Source organism: Ovis canadensis, chromosome 1 (genome assembly GCF_042477335.2).
Source record: "Ovis canadensis isolate MfBH-ARS-UI-01 breed Bighorn chromosome 1, ARS-UI_OviCan_v2, whole genome shotgun sequence".
Taxonomy (NCBI): Eukaryota; Metazoa; Chordata; class Mammalia; order Artiodactyla; family Bovidae; genus Ovis; species Ovis canadensis.
The window spans coordinates 275,749,089-275,766,524 of NC_091245.1; the positions used below are offsets into that span (position 1 = coordinate 275,749,089).

The 17,436-nt window shown below is 43.2% G+C and overlaps 1 long non-coding RNA gene across 1 annotated transcript; it reads right to left on the reverse strand.

Annotated features, from left to right (window-relative positions):
- Positions 1-257: 257 nt before the first annotated feature.
- Positions 258-5,075, reverse strand: LOC138430134 (uncharacterized). The gene is made up of 2 exons (XR_011253096.1): positions 4,975-5,075; positions 258-2,785 (listed from the first exon to the last, which is right to left on the reverse strand). It is a non-coding gene; the product is annotated as an uncharacterized lncRNA (long non-coding RNA).
- Positions 5,076-17,436: the final 12,361 nt, after the last annotated feature.

Consider the following 17,436-nt stretch of genomic DNA (forward strand, 5'->3'; position numbering starts at 1 on the left):
ACAGATGCCCAGAGATAAGCAGTGGTTTTTCATGATTCTTCTCAGCACCCTCCACCCCCAGAGATTGGAGAAGACACAGTCCAACAGGCAGCACATCTGAAACCCTGCAACAACCCAGCCAGATGGAGGGAAGCTGAGATGAGCAGTGAGTGCAGAGCTGCCAACACCCAACACCCAAGATCCATTCCACATGGTCATCAGATCTGAGTATCGATCAAACTAGCGTAGATGTAATAAATCACCACTAGAGACAACAGTGGCACATTAACAGCTTTACTGGAAATCACATGAGGTCGTCTGGAAGGCTTCTGAAACCAGGATCCACAGCAGTGATCCAGGAGATATGAGAAGACTGGGGTAACACTGGGAGCATGGACTTTCCTCCAGGAGTTGTGGGGAAAGGCTAACCTGGTGAATATTATGCTTAAATTGTGGGGAACATGGTTGAAGTGTCTTATAAAATGCAAAATTGATGGGACTTTTAGAGGTAGTATGAAAGACTTCAAATAAATTCAAGCATACCCTCAAGTTTGTATTAATATAAAGGAAAGATTCACAGGAAAACTTCTAGGCAGCACCAATGGAACTAGGTGCCAGGAGCTCAGGTCCTAGTCCTTGGTTTGCCAGAATTGGCTGGGTGGCCTCGGACAAGCCTTTGGCCTATTTCCTCAACAACAGAATTTAGGGTAGGGGTCAATGCTGCTGAGGTTTCTTCCTGTCTCAACACAGCCTGGTCCTTCATTAGTGTCCTCCGTATCTGCCTTGTTTGGAACACGGTGTGAACTTTCTGCTCAGAGCAGCTCAGCTCTTCCATCTGCTGTTCTGCCAGCTGGAGAAAAACCAAATTCAACTGAATTGGAATCACTACAGAATGTTTATTTTATTTTATTTTTTAACTCTGAGGAAGAATACTTTGATGATAACGCTTACAATTTTTCACTATTCTTGCAAAGATCAGATTGTGGGAAGAAGTACACAAAGACGCAGCAGAGGTCTATGGGGAACACTGATTCACTTAGACTCAGCCGCATCTAGCTGTTGCTCATTAACATCTTATTACTTTGACTTTGGGCTTGCCAGCACAGTCGCTGATACGGTAGACAAGATGATTCTGAAGAAGGCTCAAGCAGAGAGATCTTGCAGGAGGGAACTGCAGCGTGAGAAGAGGAGCCCGGCCTCACGATCCCCGCTGCAGACGCCCATCAGTGCCAGAGGAGGAAACCTCACCAACGGGGCACCTGAAAGGCAAGCCACGTGGCGTGCTGACAGCTCGGAGCTGCACTGCGGTTTGAATCAGCGCCTCTCATGACGCTTTCCCTCTGAGTGTCCAGTTGTGATCTGATGAGACTGAAGTGCAGCGAAGTGAAGTCGCTCAGTTGTGTCCGACTCTTTGCGACCCCATGGACTGTAGCACGCCAGGCCTCCTCAGTCGATAGAATTTTCCAGGCGAGGGCACTGGAGTGGGTTGCCATTTCCTTCTCCAGGGGACCTTAGCTGGGTACTAAAGACGGGTAAACTCCAGGAGTTGGTGATGGACAGGGAGGCCTGGCGTCCATGGGGTCACAAAGAGTTGGACACGACTGACCCGGCTGAACAGAACTGAACTGAAAGACAGAGTGCATGGGGGAGGGGCGGGGAAGGATAAAGCACAGGGATTTGCATAAACATTCTCTTTTTTTTTTAAATAGAAGGAAACAGGCAACCTTCAAACCTCAGCACCCAGCATTAAAGAACACTCTGTGGGCCCTGAGCTCAAGAAACCCACAGGGTTCAAATCAATACTTGACTGCTTTTGGGCTGAGTTCCCAGAGGCCACAGGACAGCGCTCTTCCCTGGGGCTGAGCTGGAGGAGGCTCTTGGCTCAGGCAGATGGGAGGGGAGGGGATGGAAGCAAGTGCTGAGAAGCAGGGGTAGCCATGGGCCAAGGAAGGGCTGACAGGACCCCAGGGAGGGAGAGTTAGAAACCATCTGGAGTCTCGTTCCAGCTCCAGGCAGGAGGCATGGTCCTGCCAGGAACGCCATGAAGCTACTGGCTCTTCCTGGACTTCCCAGCAAACGCTGGGCGTCGACCTTGGATTTGGGGTGTTGAGAGACAGAGAGGAACCAGGGAATCAGACCTCCAGAGTGCAGATTCAAGACTGCGTCGTTTAGAACAAGTCAGTTCAGCTCTGACCTTCCTCACTTCCTCTGGAAAATGTTTTATCATAATTAACTTGCAGGATTAGTATGAGGATCAGCCCAAGACCCCTCAGACTTTACCACTCATGGGAACCACGTGGGGATCTCATTAACGATGCGGAGCCTGGGGGACTGGGTCAGGGAGAAAGGTTAAGATTTGGCGTTTGTCACAAGCCTGGGTGAGACTGATGGGTTGCTGGTCCCGTGAGTTGCTGATGGGTTGCTGGTCCCGTGAGTTGCTGATGGGTTGCTGGTCCCATGAGTTGCTGGGTTGCTGGTCCCGTGAGTTGCTGATGGGTTGCTGGTCCCATGAGTTGCTGGGTTGCTGGTCCCGTGAGTTGCTGATGGGTTGCTGGTCCCGTGAGTTGCTGATGGGTTGCTGGTCCCATGAGTTGCTGGGTTGCTGGTCCCGTGAGTTGCTGATGGGTTGCTGGTCCCATGAGTTGCTGGGTTGCTGGTCCCGTGAGTTGCTGATGGGTTGCTGGTCCCGTGAGTTGCTGATGGGTTGCTGGTCCCGTGAGTTGCTGATGGGTTGCTGGTCCCATGAGTTGCTGATGGGTTGCTGGTCCCGTGAGTTGCTGATGGGTTGCTGGTCCCGTGAACACACCTTGAGGAGTGGGGAGTAATGATGACAAAGCATGAGAAGCATATAGCATGGTGGCTGGGACTTCACAGGTGCTATAAATAGATGGAAGCTTTCCACTTTCACAGGTGGTTACAGGGCAAAGGCGCACTAATGATGCCCTTGGGGAGACAGCAGTAACAGTGGCCTGCATTTTGTGTACACAGAAAGTGTCAGTGGTCCCGGTAAGCACTACCTCTGGTAGCTCTCACAGCAAATCTGTGAGTTTATCCCCATTTCACATGTGACCAAACTGAAGCGCCAGTGACAAATCACATGTCCAGATTACACAAGGGCAAAGCCAGAGTTCAAAGCCTCACTGCCTAATTCCTTTCCTTGGCTTCTGATCCTGGTGGTAATGATCTAGTCAAAACCAGCAGCCCAACAAGGCCTCAACAGCAGGTCATCTGATGGCCTCTGGGTGTCTGTCTGGACAACCCAGCACATCCTTCAGAAAAAAAGGAAAGTGACTGTCCTCCTGCAACTTTTCTGAATTCTAAATTGTACCATTTTTAAATTACTCCCCCCACATCCCTTCGGCCTTCCTGTTAATATTTTCATCTTCCGCAGCTAATGGCTTTGTCTCCATGACAGCCAATTCTTAGGATTTTTTTTAAGAGCAATATACAGAAAGAGAAACAGAGCCAGTTCATAAATCTTTCTCACAGTATTCTTGTATGTGTGCGTGTGTGTTAGTCGCTCAGTCGGGTCCGACTCTTTGCGACCCCACGGACTGTAGCCTACCAGGCTCCTTTGTCTGTGGGATTCTCCAGGCAAGAATACTGCAGTGGGTTGCCATTTCCTTCTCTTGTATAGATAAAACTAACTAATACGCAAGAGGAGCTGAAAACTTCTTGACTATCTTATTTTCCTATTTTTGACTTTTGAATTAAAATCTCATTGTGAATGGGGATTCCAGACCCTGAGAAAATTATTTTCTTCTCTGTGCCTCAGTTTCATCATCTGAAAAAAATATCAGTTGTCTCTTTGAGTTGTTGTAAGGATTAAATGAATCTATACGTGAGAAGATCTTTGAATAGCACCTGGATCAATAACTATGAGCTATTTTAAGAGCTATTGTTTCAAAGGAACAAATGCTAGGTTTTTTATAAAGAAAAATGAAATTTAAAATGAGGCACACAAGTTGCATTTTCCCTGTAATGCTCCATTTTTAGACTTTAAAAGGGGATGTAAATTAAGTCTTATATTTTGGGACACAAAACAATTGGATAGTTCCTAGTGGGATTCGGCACAAATAGCCCAAGTGTTATAATATTGCTTTATGTAGAGCTCAGGTTGATAAAATTGATGGCTTAAGAAATCTTTCTAACATGCCCCACAACTTCCAAGCATGTTTAAATAGACTGAGCAATTAGGGCATCAGTTTATACAATCATTTTAAATTGAACAACCATCATTTTTTGAGAAGCATTAGAGTAATAAGTTTTTCTAAAAAATAAAATAACACAGAGATGAAAGACAAAAAGGCCCACAGATCATCCAAGGGAGCCCTCGGGCAGATAATTCAGAAGGAAAATTACAGGATATTCTCACTCTCCTAACTCAATTCCACACAGGATAAAGCACAGAGTAGGGGAGCTAATGGGGTGCAATGTGCCCGGCTGTGAAGAAATGAGGATTTTCTGAAAGGCTCTGAGGATGTGATAGTCTTTTTTATGGTTTATCTCCTTGCCAGTGTCACCAGAAACAAGGTCATTCACTACATTTGAGCTAGCAGGTGCCACTGAACATCCTTTCTAAATGTTAAATTTAGGGCACAGAGCGATCCCTCCACATCTTGGGACAAGAATATGTCTAAGGAATGAAGAGGAGAGTGGAGCAACAACAACAGCAACGGATGGAACTGATATGCAAGCACCTTGCAGCTGGCAGGAAACGGAAAAGCTTTTGCATGGTGATGGAAACTATCGACAGAGATGAAAGGCAGCCAGCCTACTGAATGGGAGAATATACCGCACACCGTATATCCAACAAGCATGGAAAGAACGCATACGACTCAGCACTGAAAAAACCACTGACTACAAAGTGGGCAGAGGACCTGAATGTTTTTCCAAAGATGTACAGATGGGCGTATGTCGAAAGCCACGTGAAAAGATGCTCGACATCACTAATCACCAGGGAAAGCAAAGCCACAATAAAACATCATTTCATACCTGTCAGATTGGTTATCATAAAAACAAGAACAGGCACCGGTAAAGACGTGGAGAACGGGGGAGCCTCATGCACTGTTGGTGAGAATGTGAACGGCGCAGCTACTGTGGGAACAGTACAGCAGTTCCTCAAAAACTAAAAATAGAACCAGATGGTCCAGCAACTTGGTATTTACCCAAAGAGAACAAAATGCGCATACGAAAGATATGTGCACACTTGTGTTTGTGGCAGCATTACTTACAACAGCTATGAAATGAAAGCAACCCAAGTGCTCCTCAATAGATGAACGAATAAAAAAGATGGCATGTGTGTGTGTGTGTGTGTGTGTGTGTGTGTGTGTATGCTTCCCTGGTGGCTCAGATGGTAAAGAATCTGCCTGCAATACAGGAAACCCAGGTTCAATCACTGGGTCAGGAAGATCCCCTGGAAAAGAGAATGGCTACCCACTCTAGTATTCTTGCCTAGAGACTTCCATGGACAGAAGAGCCTGGCAGGCAGTCCATGAGGTCACAAAGAGTTGGACATGACCGAGTGACTAACACTTTCATTTTCACACTTATACATATATGCACGGACAGAGGGGACTATATATATATACAGGCTTCCCAGGTGGCACAGAGGTGAAGCATCTGCCTGCCCATGCAGGAGGTGCAAGAAACAAGGATTCAATTCCTGGGTTGGGAAGGTTCCCTGGAGTAGGAAATGGCAACCCACTGCAGTATTCTCAACAGGGAAGCATCATGGACAGACGAACCTGGTGGGCTAGGGTCCATGGTGTCACAAAGAGTAAGACACGACTGAGTGACTAACACATTGCGTGCACGCGTGCACACGCACACGCACACGCACATAGAGAGAGATGTGTACACACACACAGAACGGAATATTCGCCATAAACAGAATGAAATCTTGCCATACGTGACAACATGGATGGACCATAACAGCTGGTATTAAGCTAAGTGAACCAAATCAGATGGAGAAACAAAATTACAACATGATTTCACTCATGTGTGGAATCGAACAAACGAACAAACGTAACAAAACAGAAATAGACTCGTAGATACAGAAAACAAACAGGTGGTTGCCAGAGAGGGGTGTGTAGGGGGATGAGAGGAGTCGGTGAGGGAGGTTAAGACTTCCCATTACAAAATAAATGACTCACAGGTATGAAGTGTAGAGTTGGGGGGACATAGTCAATAGCTGCGCACTGTCTTTCGCGGTGACACATCATGACTACACTTGCTGTGCTGGCCACTCTGTAATGTATAAAAAGTGCTTGAAGCACTATGTTGTACATACCTGAAGCCAATAAAATATTGTAAGTCAATTATGCTTCAATAAAAATAACAAGGCGTAATTTGTCTTAGCAAAATTCTGTTAGCCTTTTCCCTCCTTCATTTTGTACTCCAAGGCCAAATTTGCCTGTTACTCCAGGTACCTCTTGACTTTCTACTTTTGCATTCCAATCCTCTATGATGAAAAGGACATATTTTTGGTGTTAATTATAGAAGGTTTTGGAGAAGGCAATGGCACCCCACTCCAGTACTCTTGCCTGGAAAATCCCATGGATGGAGGAGCATTGTAGGCTGCAGTCCATGGGGTCGCTGAGGGTTGGACACAACTGAGTGACTTCACTTTCACTTTTCACTTTCATGCATTGGAGAAGGAAATGGCCACCCACTTCAGTATTCTTGCCTGGAGAATCCCAGGGACCGGGGAGCCTCGTGGGCTGCCGTCTATGGGGTCACACAGAGTCGGACATGACTGAACTGACTTAGGAGCAGCATAGAAGGTTTTGTAGATCTTCATAGAATTGGTCAACTTCAGCTTCTTCAGCATCAGTGGTTGGGGCATAGATTTGCATTACTGTGATGTTGAATGGCTTACTCTGGAAACGAACCAGGATCATTCTGTCTTTTTGAGACTGAACCGAAGCACTGCATTCTGGACTCTGCTGTTGACTGTGAGTGCTACTCCATTTATCCTGAGGGATCCTTGCCCACAGCAGCAGACATAATGGTCATCTGAGTTAAATTCGCCCACACTCTTCCATTTCAGTCCTCTGGTTGCTGCATGACCCCATCAACAGTACAAAAGGGCATTTTAGTTCACTGATTCCTAAGATGCCAATGTCCACTCTTGCCATATCCGACTTGACCATGTCCAGCTTACCCTGATTCATGGGCCTAACATTCCAGGTTCCTATGCAATGTTGTTCTTTAGAGCATCAGACTTAAATTTCACCACCAGACACCTCCACAACTGAGCGTCATTTGCTGTTTGACCCAGCGGCTTCATTTTTCCTGGAGCTATTAGTAATTGTCCTCCCCTCTTCCACAGTAGCAGGTTGGGCACCTTCTGACCTGGGGAATTCTTCTTCAGTGTCCTATCTTTTCATCTTTGTGTACTGTTCATGGGGTTCTCGCAGCAAGAATACTGGAGTGATTTGCGTTTCCCTCCTCCAGCAGATCACATTTTGTCAGAATTCTCCACTATGACCCCTCCATCTTGGGTGACCCTGAATGGCATCACTCATAGCTTCGCTGAATTACGCAAGCCCCCTCTCCACTTCAAGGCTGCGATACATGAAGGGGAGAACCACACCAAAAACACACTCTGGTCATAATAAACACCATTTTCCAACAACAACAGACCCTTTCCAACAATCCCTTTCCCACATCTTTTTCTAACACAAGAGATGACTCTACACATAGAAATTACCAGATGGTCAATACCAAAATCAGATTAATTATATTCTTTGCAGCCAAAGATGGAGAAACTCTATACAGTCAGCAAAAACAAGACTTGGAGCTGACTGTGGCTCATTTCATGAGCTCCTTATTGCAAAATTCAGGCTTAAATTGAAGAAAGTAAGGAAAACCACTAGGCCATTCATGTATACCTAAATCAAATCCCTTATGATTATACAGTGGAGGTGATAAACAGATTAAAGTGACTAGATCTGGTAGACAGAGTGCCTGAAGAACTATGGAAACAGGTTCCTGACATTGTCCAGGAAGTGGTGACCAAAACCATCCCAAAGAAAAAGAAATGCAAGAAGGCAAAGTGGCTGTCTGAGCAGGTTTTACAAATACCTGAGAAAAGAAGAGAAGCAAAAAGCAAGGAAGAAAAGGAAAGATATACCCAACTGAATGCAGAGTTCCAGAGAATAGCAAAGAGAGATAAAAAGGCCTTGTTCAATGAACAGCGCAAAGAAATAGAGGAAAACAATTGAATAGAGATCTCTTCAAGAAAATTGGAGATATCAAGGGTACATTTCACGCAAGGATGGGCATGATAAAGGACAAAAACAGTAAAAACCTAACAGAGGCAGAAGAGGTGGCAAAAATACACAGAAGAACAATGCAAAAAAGGTCTGAATGACTGGGATAACCGTGGTGGTATGGTCACTCACCTAGAGCCAGATATCCTGGAGTGTAAAGTCAAGTGGGCCTTATGAAGCATTACTATGAACAAAGCTAGTAGAGGTGATGGAATCCCAGCTGCGTTATTTAAAATCCTAAAAGATGACGTTGTTAAAGTGCTGCACTCAATATGTCAGCAAATTTAGAAAATTCGGTAGTGTCCACTGGACTGGAAAATGTCAGTTTTCATTCCGGTCTCAAAGAAGGGCAGTGCCAAAGAATATTCAAACTATTGGACAATTGCACTCATTCCCCATGCTAGTAAGGTTATGTTAAAAATCTTTTAAGCTAAGCTTCAGTAGTATGTATACTAAGAACTTCCAGACATACATGCTGGGTTTAGAAAAGACAAAGGAACCAGAGATCAAATTGCCAACATCTGTTGGATCATGCAGAAAGCAAGGGAATTCCAGAAAAACATCTACTTCTGCTTCATTGACTAAGAGAAAGCCTTTGACTATGTGAATCACAACAAACTGTGAAAAATTCTTCAGGAGATGGGAATACCAGACCACTTACTTATCTCTTGAGAAATCTATATGCAGGTCAAGAAGCAACAGTTAGAACTTTACATGGAACAACTGATTGGTTCAAAATTGGGAAAGGAATTTGATAAGGCTGTAGATTATTTAACTTATATACAGAGCACATCACGGGAAATGCTGGGCCAAATGAATTACAAGCTGGAATCAAGATTGCTGGGAGAAATATTAACATCAGATACGCAGATGATAACACTCTTACAGCAGAAAGCAAAGAGGAACTAAAGAGCCTCCTGATGAGAGGAGTGAAAAAGCTGCCTTAAAACTCAACATTAAAAAATCTAAGATCAAGGCATCTGGTCCCATCTCTTCATGGCAAGTAGAAGGGGAAAACGTGACTGATTTCTTTTTATGGGCTCTAAAATCACTGCAGATGGTGACTGCAGCCATGAAATTAAAAGAAGCTTCCTTCTTAGAAGGAAAGCTATGACAAACCTAGACACCATATTGAAAAGCAAAGACATCACTTTGCCAACAAAGGTCCATACAGTCAAAGCTATGGTTTTTAGAGCAGTCATTTATGGATGTGAGAGTTGGACCATAAAGAAGGCTGGGCAAAAAAGAATTGATGCTGTTAAATTGTGGTGCTGGAGAAGACTCTCAAGAGTCCCTTGGACTGCAAGGAGATCAACCCAGTCAATCTGAAAGGAAATCAACCCCCAGTGTTCATTGGAAGAACTGATGCTGAAGCTCCAATATTTTGTCCATCTGATATGAAGAGCTGACTCATTGGAAAAGACCCTGATGCTGGGAAGGATTGAAGACAAAAGGAAAAGAGGTCAGCAGAGGATAAGATGGTTGGATGGCGTCACTGAGTCAATGGACATCAGTTCAGTTCATTCACTCAGTTGTGTCCGACTTTGCAACCTCATGGACTGCAGCATGCCAGGCCTCCCTCTCTATCACCAACTCCCGGAGCCTACCCAAACTCATGTCCTTCTCATCCAACCATCTCATCCTCTGTCATCCCCTTCTCCTCCTGCTCTCAATCTTTTCCAGCATCAGGGTCTTTTCAAATGAGTCAGCTCTTCATATCAGGTGGCCGAAGTATTGGAGTTTCAGCTTCAACATCAGTCCTTCCAATGAACACCCAGGACGTATCTCCTATAGGATGGACTGGTTGGATCTCCTTGCAGTTCAAGGGACTCTCAAGAGTCTTCTCCAACACCACAGTTCAAAAGTATCAATTCTTCAGCGCTCAGCTTTCTTTATAGTCCAACTCTCACATCCATACATGACTACTGGAAAAACCATAGCTTTGACTAGATGGACCTTTGTTTGTAAAGTAATGTCTCTGCTTTTTAATATAGTGTCTCGGTTGGTCATAACTTTCCTTCCAAGGAGCAAGCATCTTTTCACTTCATGGCTGTAATCACCATCTGCAGTGATTTTGGAGCCCCAAAAAATAAAGTCTGTCACTGTTTCCACTGTTTCCGCATTTACTTGCCATGAAGTGATGGGACTGGATGCCATGATCTTAGTTTTCTGAATGTTGAGCCAACTTTTTCACTCTCCTCTTTCACTTTCATCCAGAGTCTCTTTAGTTCCCCTTCACTTTCTGAATGTTAAAGTTGTCTGAATGTTGAGCTTTAAGCCAGCTTTTTAACTCTCCTCTTTCACTTTCATCAAAAGGCTCTTTAGTTCTTCTTCACTTTCAATGGACATGAACTTGAGCAAATTCTGGGAGATAGTGGAAGACAGGGAAGCCTGGTGTGCTGCGGTCTATGGGGTAGCAAAGAGTTGGACATGACTTAGTGACTGAACAATAACAACTTGTCTCACTCTGTCCTTACTAATCGATTTAAGGCAGTTACTGAGAGTTGCCACCATCCCCTACCCATTCCTGTCCAGACATCCTGGGAGGCAAGAGGGACTGCTCCTCGGTATCTTAACTTTATTTCTGAAGACTAAAGATATTTTGTCCATCCTTCTCAACAGTTCACAAGCTGTTGCAATTTTACCTATTGATTCCTAGAAGCATATCCACAGCTATGTCAATAAAATCTTTCACCTTCCACACAAACGGTACACCCAACCTTCAGAGAAAACTAAATGGTCCAGCACAGATGACTTTTTTAGCTATCAGATTGAACCATATGACATTTCCATTTTTGCAGGTCAGAACCAGTTGAATAATGCCGGTGGAACATAGCTCAATCTGATACGCATCAGCCTCCTGAAATCACTTAAGAAGGAAATCGTCTTTCATTCTTATAAATCATCCCAGATGTTCCATAAGAATGTTTTACATGGGTTTTAGTTAGAAAAGTAAAGTTTAGAGACTAGATCGATGAGTACATTGTGGTACGTGTAGCTAACCAACACTTGGTTACCAAAGGGGAAAAAGGAAGGAGGGATAAGTTAGGAGTCTGGGATTAGCATATGCACACTATTATATACAAAACAGATAAACAGTAAAGATCTACTGTATAGCACCAGGAATTATATGCAACACCTTGTGGCAATCTATAATGGAAAAGAATCTGAAAAAGATTCATATATATATGATATGCATATTCATATTCATATATATATATATATCTGAATCACTGAGCTGTATCCCTGAAACACAAAACTATAAATCAACTATATTTCAATTTCAAATAATAAAGTGTGGTATATACATACACTAGAAAACTTAAGTTTTAAAAAATGACTCAATAAAAAATTACACCATATGGATGAACAAGAGAACAGACAGTAAGTTGAGTGAAACTAGCCAGATACAAAGAGATACATGCTGTAGGATTCAATTTGCACAAAGGACCAGATCACGTGAAATGATTCGATGGTGACAGAAGCTGGAAAGGTCATATGAGAAAGCATACAGAATGCCTGAAGTATTCAGTTAGCTTGAACTATGTCTTGGTCATTGGGCCTTAAACACATATAAAAACCCACGTAGCTGTATCCATAAAATCACTACCCCTTATCCACTTTGTATACAGATTTTATGTATGCGTATGCTGAGTGCTCAGTCATGTCCAAATCTTTTGAGACCCTGTGGACTGTAGCCCACCAGGCTCCTCTGTCCATGGGATTTCCCAGGAAAGAATACTGGAGTGGGTTGCCATTTCCTCCTCCAGGGATCTTCCCAACCCAGGGATGGAGCCTGTATCTCCTGCATTAGTAAGCGGATTCTCTACCACTGAGCCACCAGGTAAGCCCCCATGGGTTTTATACCCCAAGTAAAACAGAGAAGATAAATTACAGTCGGTGGACCACCCCCAACCCCCCGCCTCATCATATAGGTTAGCAGAGTGGATAAGCACAGGCTGTTAAGGTAGGTAAAAATCGGCCTGCACCTAACAAGACATTTGACCTGTGATGACAAACTTAACCTGTCTAAGCCTCAGTATTCTCATCTCTGAAATGCAGCTCTACAATGACATCTACCTTATAGAGTCTGAGGGGAGTTCAATAAGACTCTTTCAAAGGCACACGGCATGGCCCTCCAAGGATGGCCGCTGGGCACCAGCAGTTACGCTGGCAGCAGAGTCTGTAATGAGACATCCCCCTAACCCTGCACCTGTCTCCCCCACACACATATACACCAGTTTCTGGAGAATTCTTCCCCTGACCAGCTCTCACTTCCCACAAGGTAAGCATTAACCCCTGGACCCCTGCCCAGCCTCAGTCCGCCACTCACCAGCAGGGCATCTGGGAGGTTGTGGTCCTCTGTGAAGTTGATGACCACAGCAATGATGTCCAGCACGCTGAGCTCTAGCCTGGTGGTGCTGATAGAACCTGCATCTCGGGTCGGGCCTGCCTTGAAGAACACTGCCACCTTCCTCAGGAGGCGGCCCGCACGCACGCGCTTGAATACGTGTCTAGCCACAAACCTCATGGCGTCTCCAAGGCGCCAGCTGACTGATGACCCTGCCAGCAACAGCCCCCTGACGGCCCATAGGAGAGTGGGCCCCGCCTTGTGGTCAGAGAGGCAAACCAGGTAATCGGTTCCATTGCTCTCGGAGACAGTGGCCACCCGCGCACCCGCGGGGCAGTTACTCCCATTGATTTCCGTCTTCATCAGAGAGACAGTAAAATGTCTCTTATCCTCTCAAAATCCAACCAGGAGACGTCATCTGACATGTTCAAGGCGAAGACCACCTCGGTTGGGAATGCTGGGCATTTGGAAACACCTAGACATGTGGAGACAGACTTAGGACTGTCTGCAATGCCTGTACATGGGTGAAGGCCGGAATGGATATTAACAAATGTTGTTTACCTTTACCTTCTGAACAGGCTGGAAGGGAAATGATTTGGGAGAGAAAAGAGGACATTGTTAATTGACATAGGCAAAGACATGTTTGCCAGGATCAATATGAAAACCATCTCCTCTGAGAAATCCAAGCCTCTGTGACTCCCGCCTGAGTGTGGCAGAGACCTCAGCTTGCTCTCCAATACCCACTCCCCTCTTTTCCCCATAGTAAAAGAACCCCAGTCTCTGATTGGCCTGGAACAAAGACTACATTTCTCAGTGGGATAGCATCTTACTCCAGAAAAGTATACTTTTCCTTTCCTTTACCTGCTGGTGGTGAAGCTTGACAGACATCTTGGGTCATAAGGTGATATGGGAAACAGCACTCCCACCCCAACGCCAGAGTAGGAAAATTTATATTATAATACATAATTTATATTATTATATGTTATATAATTAAGAGCCTGTACCCCTGAACACCACGACAGTCCACCAACTCCAGACTGACTGTCTCAGGCTCTGATTCAAGAACTATGTTTGTGTCCCTGCTTTTGAGCTGAGTCACACTGTACTGAACTTAAATATAATACATTGAGCTACTCGGAAACTGTATACACACACATATGTATATACACACCTACCTTAAACCATATCTATAATAAAACACAATAATGTTGGTAATTAAGTATTAATATTGGGTCTGTTAGCTGCTCAGTCATGTCTGACTCTTTGTGACCCCATGGACTGTAGCTCACCAAGCTCCTCTGTCCATGGGATTCTCCAGGCAAGAACACTGAAGTAGGTTACCATTCCCTTCTCCAGGGGTTCTTCTGACCCAGGAATCGAACCTGGGTCTCCCACACTGAGGCAGATTCTTTACTCTCTGAGCCACTATTGAAGCCCAAGTATTAATACTATATTGTTGTTTATTAATTTATGTATTAGTATATAATTAATAATTATTAATATGTTGCACATATTATGTATAAATGTGTGTACACAAGCAATATATTTTTATGGAAGATACTAGAAAACAAAAATTAAAATCACCCTTAATTTATCATATACATGTGTATATATGTATAATTTGTTTGGGGGCGGCCATGGTGCCTTAGCAGTGAAGAATCCCCCTGCCAATGCAGGAGACTTGAGTTTGATCCCTGGGTCAGGAAGATCCCTGGAGAAGGAAATGGCAACCCACTCCAGTATTCTTGATTGGGAAATCCCATGGACAGAGAAGCCTGGCAGGCTACAGTCCATGGGGTCGCAAAGGGTCAGACACAATTAAACAACAACAACACACACTTAGTTTTATTTTATAAGACGTGCAGCTTATGATATGTTCTATACTGAATCTTTTTTCACTTCATATATGATGAACATCTATTCTTTCCATCAGTAAATTTAGAGCAATATCATCTGGAGAACTATAATATCTCATGCCCACATCCCTTTGTGATGAGAATACTTGAACCTTGCGTATCTGTCCAATTACAGCCCCAAATGAGTCTCTACAATTATGGCTCTTGATAAATACATTGTCCAGTGGCTTTTCAGAAAAGTTGTGCCAATAGACATGCCTACATTTCTCAACCTTGGATAGGAACTTTTTTCTCATCTTAAAAACATTTCCAATTTGAAACAAAAAAATATTTTAATTTGTATTCTTTGACTGCTTATGAAGTCAACCATGGTTACAGGTATATTGTAATTTTTCTTTCCTGAATCCTTCACTCATGTGGTTGACCTATTTTCAGTCTAAAAGAGTTTTTTACACTCAGGTTTAGCAAATTATGAAGTGTCTGTTTTTGTAGGTGAAAATGATTGAGTAGCAGTGATTTTATATATTTCAACATGATGGAGTAAGGAAGTTAGGGCATTTCCCTGGGTTCACGGCTTATATTGCATATGTTTTCCCTTTTTTTTTTCCTGTTTATTTTTTACTTCACAATGCCTCTGAATGTAAAAGGAGTTTCACGTTTAACTTTGAAACTTTTTTCCTTTGTGGTCAAGATAATGGTATTATTCTTTATGATTTCTAGGAGAAAAAAATCCAGAATCTTTCTGAACAGCAACTGAATGGGAATGGACAGAACGTGGGAGAATTAGTGTAAGAGGGGTGGGATGGTTTTGGAGAAAATCCGAACTAAGCAACTTGCCAAGTTAACGTTCACTTCCTATTGCCAGTGTATATTATAGAGTGCAAATTGCCGGTGTATATTATAGAGTGCAAATATCCTGGAGTACATGGAAGACAGTCAACGAATTTCAATCTGGGAACATGACAAACATTACTTAAGATTTGATGATTCATAGTTCCATTTTTAAAACACAAACGTCAATTTGAAAGGACACATGAGTTACTGAAGGCTCATTGTTGATCTCCCTTGTTTAATGGACGAAATAAAGGAACAGAGCTTCTCTTTGCCTGTTTCGTGTTCAGAAGCACCAAGCAGAGCAGGTGTGCGATTATCATTGTGTGAGGCGCCAAGATGTAGTGGAATTTTTCTTCGCTGTTGAGATAGCATGCCTTTTGTCCATTTCATGTGTTTTAACTTCATTTTATTGAAGTATAGTTTATTTATAATGTCATGTTAATTTCAGGTGTACAATAAAGTAATTCAGTTATACACACGTGTGTATATATATATATATATATATTCTTTTTCATATTTTTCCCTTGTAGGTTATTACAAAATATTGAGTATTGTTCCCTGTGTTATATATGGTAGGTCCTTGTTGGTTATCTATTTTATATATAGCAGTATATTAATCCCAAATTCCTAATTTGTTCCTCCCCATTTCCCCTTCAGTTACTGTAAGTTTGTTTCATATGTTTGTGGGTCTATTTTTATTTTATAAATAAGTTCATTTGAAACTTTTTTTCTTAGATGCCACATATAAGGGATATCATATGAGATTTGTCTTTCTCTGTCTGACTTACTTCCCTTAATATGACCACTTCACTATAATACCACATTTTTTTTATCCATTCATCTCTCAATGGACATCTAGGTTGCTTCTATGTCTTGACTATTGTAAATAGGGCTGCAGTGAACACTGGGGTGCATGTATCTTTTTAAAGTATGATTTTCCAGATACACACCCAGGAGTGGGGTTGCAGGATAGTGGTGGTGGCCCTGTTTTTAGTTCTTTAAGGAACCTCCATACTGTTCTCCATATCATCCACTTCATTGCTGAGATCATGTTGAAGAAGGTTACTTACCCAAGCAGGAACTGAGCCGAATATATTATAAATGATAAGACCCTCCCAGGATGGACCATGCTTCTCCAAATCCCAGGTGACTTACGCTCCCAGAGCATGATCCATCCCCACTTCACAGCGCTGACTCCTTTTGAGTCTTTGTAACGACTTACGGCAATTTTCACGAGCGAACTTGATTTCACAGGGCTGTTAGAAAGATGGTACAATAGAGAGTATTTAATTTGGAGCATATTCCTCCTCAACCTCATGACTTAGAAACCTTATAAGGAATCAGTGCCTATCTGATGCTTTTTAATCCATAACAGAAAACCCATAATTTGTCACAGCAGATGAAACTTGCCAGAAATTATATTTCTGGATCCCTTGGACATTTTAAATATTTTATATCTAATACACTGACCATATTATTACAGATAGAAAGATAAGGGGAACCCTTCTCTTTTTTTTTTAATCTGCTTAACAAAGGAATGGAATCAAATTTGATTTTGAAGACGTTTAATCCAGGAATCTCAGCACAAAAAGCAGAGGAATGCCTTCAGTCCTTGGGTCTCTACATTAGTGAGTGCTGTAACACTTTTTCGGGGTGACAGCTAAGACGCTCCACCCTCAGCACCTCCCCTAGAAGCCGTCACTGCTGCCTTCCCCTTCCTCTCTGCTCTGTCCTCTTCTCCAATCGACCCCATTACTTTCTGCTCCTCAGTTGCTCCACGCCCCTCCCTACCTCCCACCACTGTACTTTTGTACTTGGGACACGAAGAATAATCATAAGGTGGAAATCCTTTCCAGGTGTGCCGTAAGACACAGTGGCCTGTGCTATATACTATGTGTTGGCTTATAAATACTCTATAAGCAAGCTTTTTAATTAATTTATGTTTTATTGAAGGATAATTGCTTTACAGAATTTTGCTGTTTGCTGTCAAACCTCAACATCAATCAGCCATGGGTAGACATATATCCCCTCCCTTTTGAACCTCCCTCCCATCTTCCTCCCCACCCACTTCTCTGGGTTGATACAGAGCCCTGTTTGAGTTCCCTGCATCATCAGCGGTAATGTAAGTTTCCATGTTGCT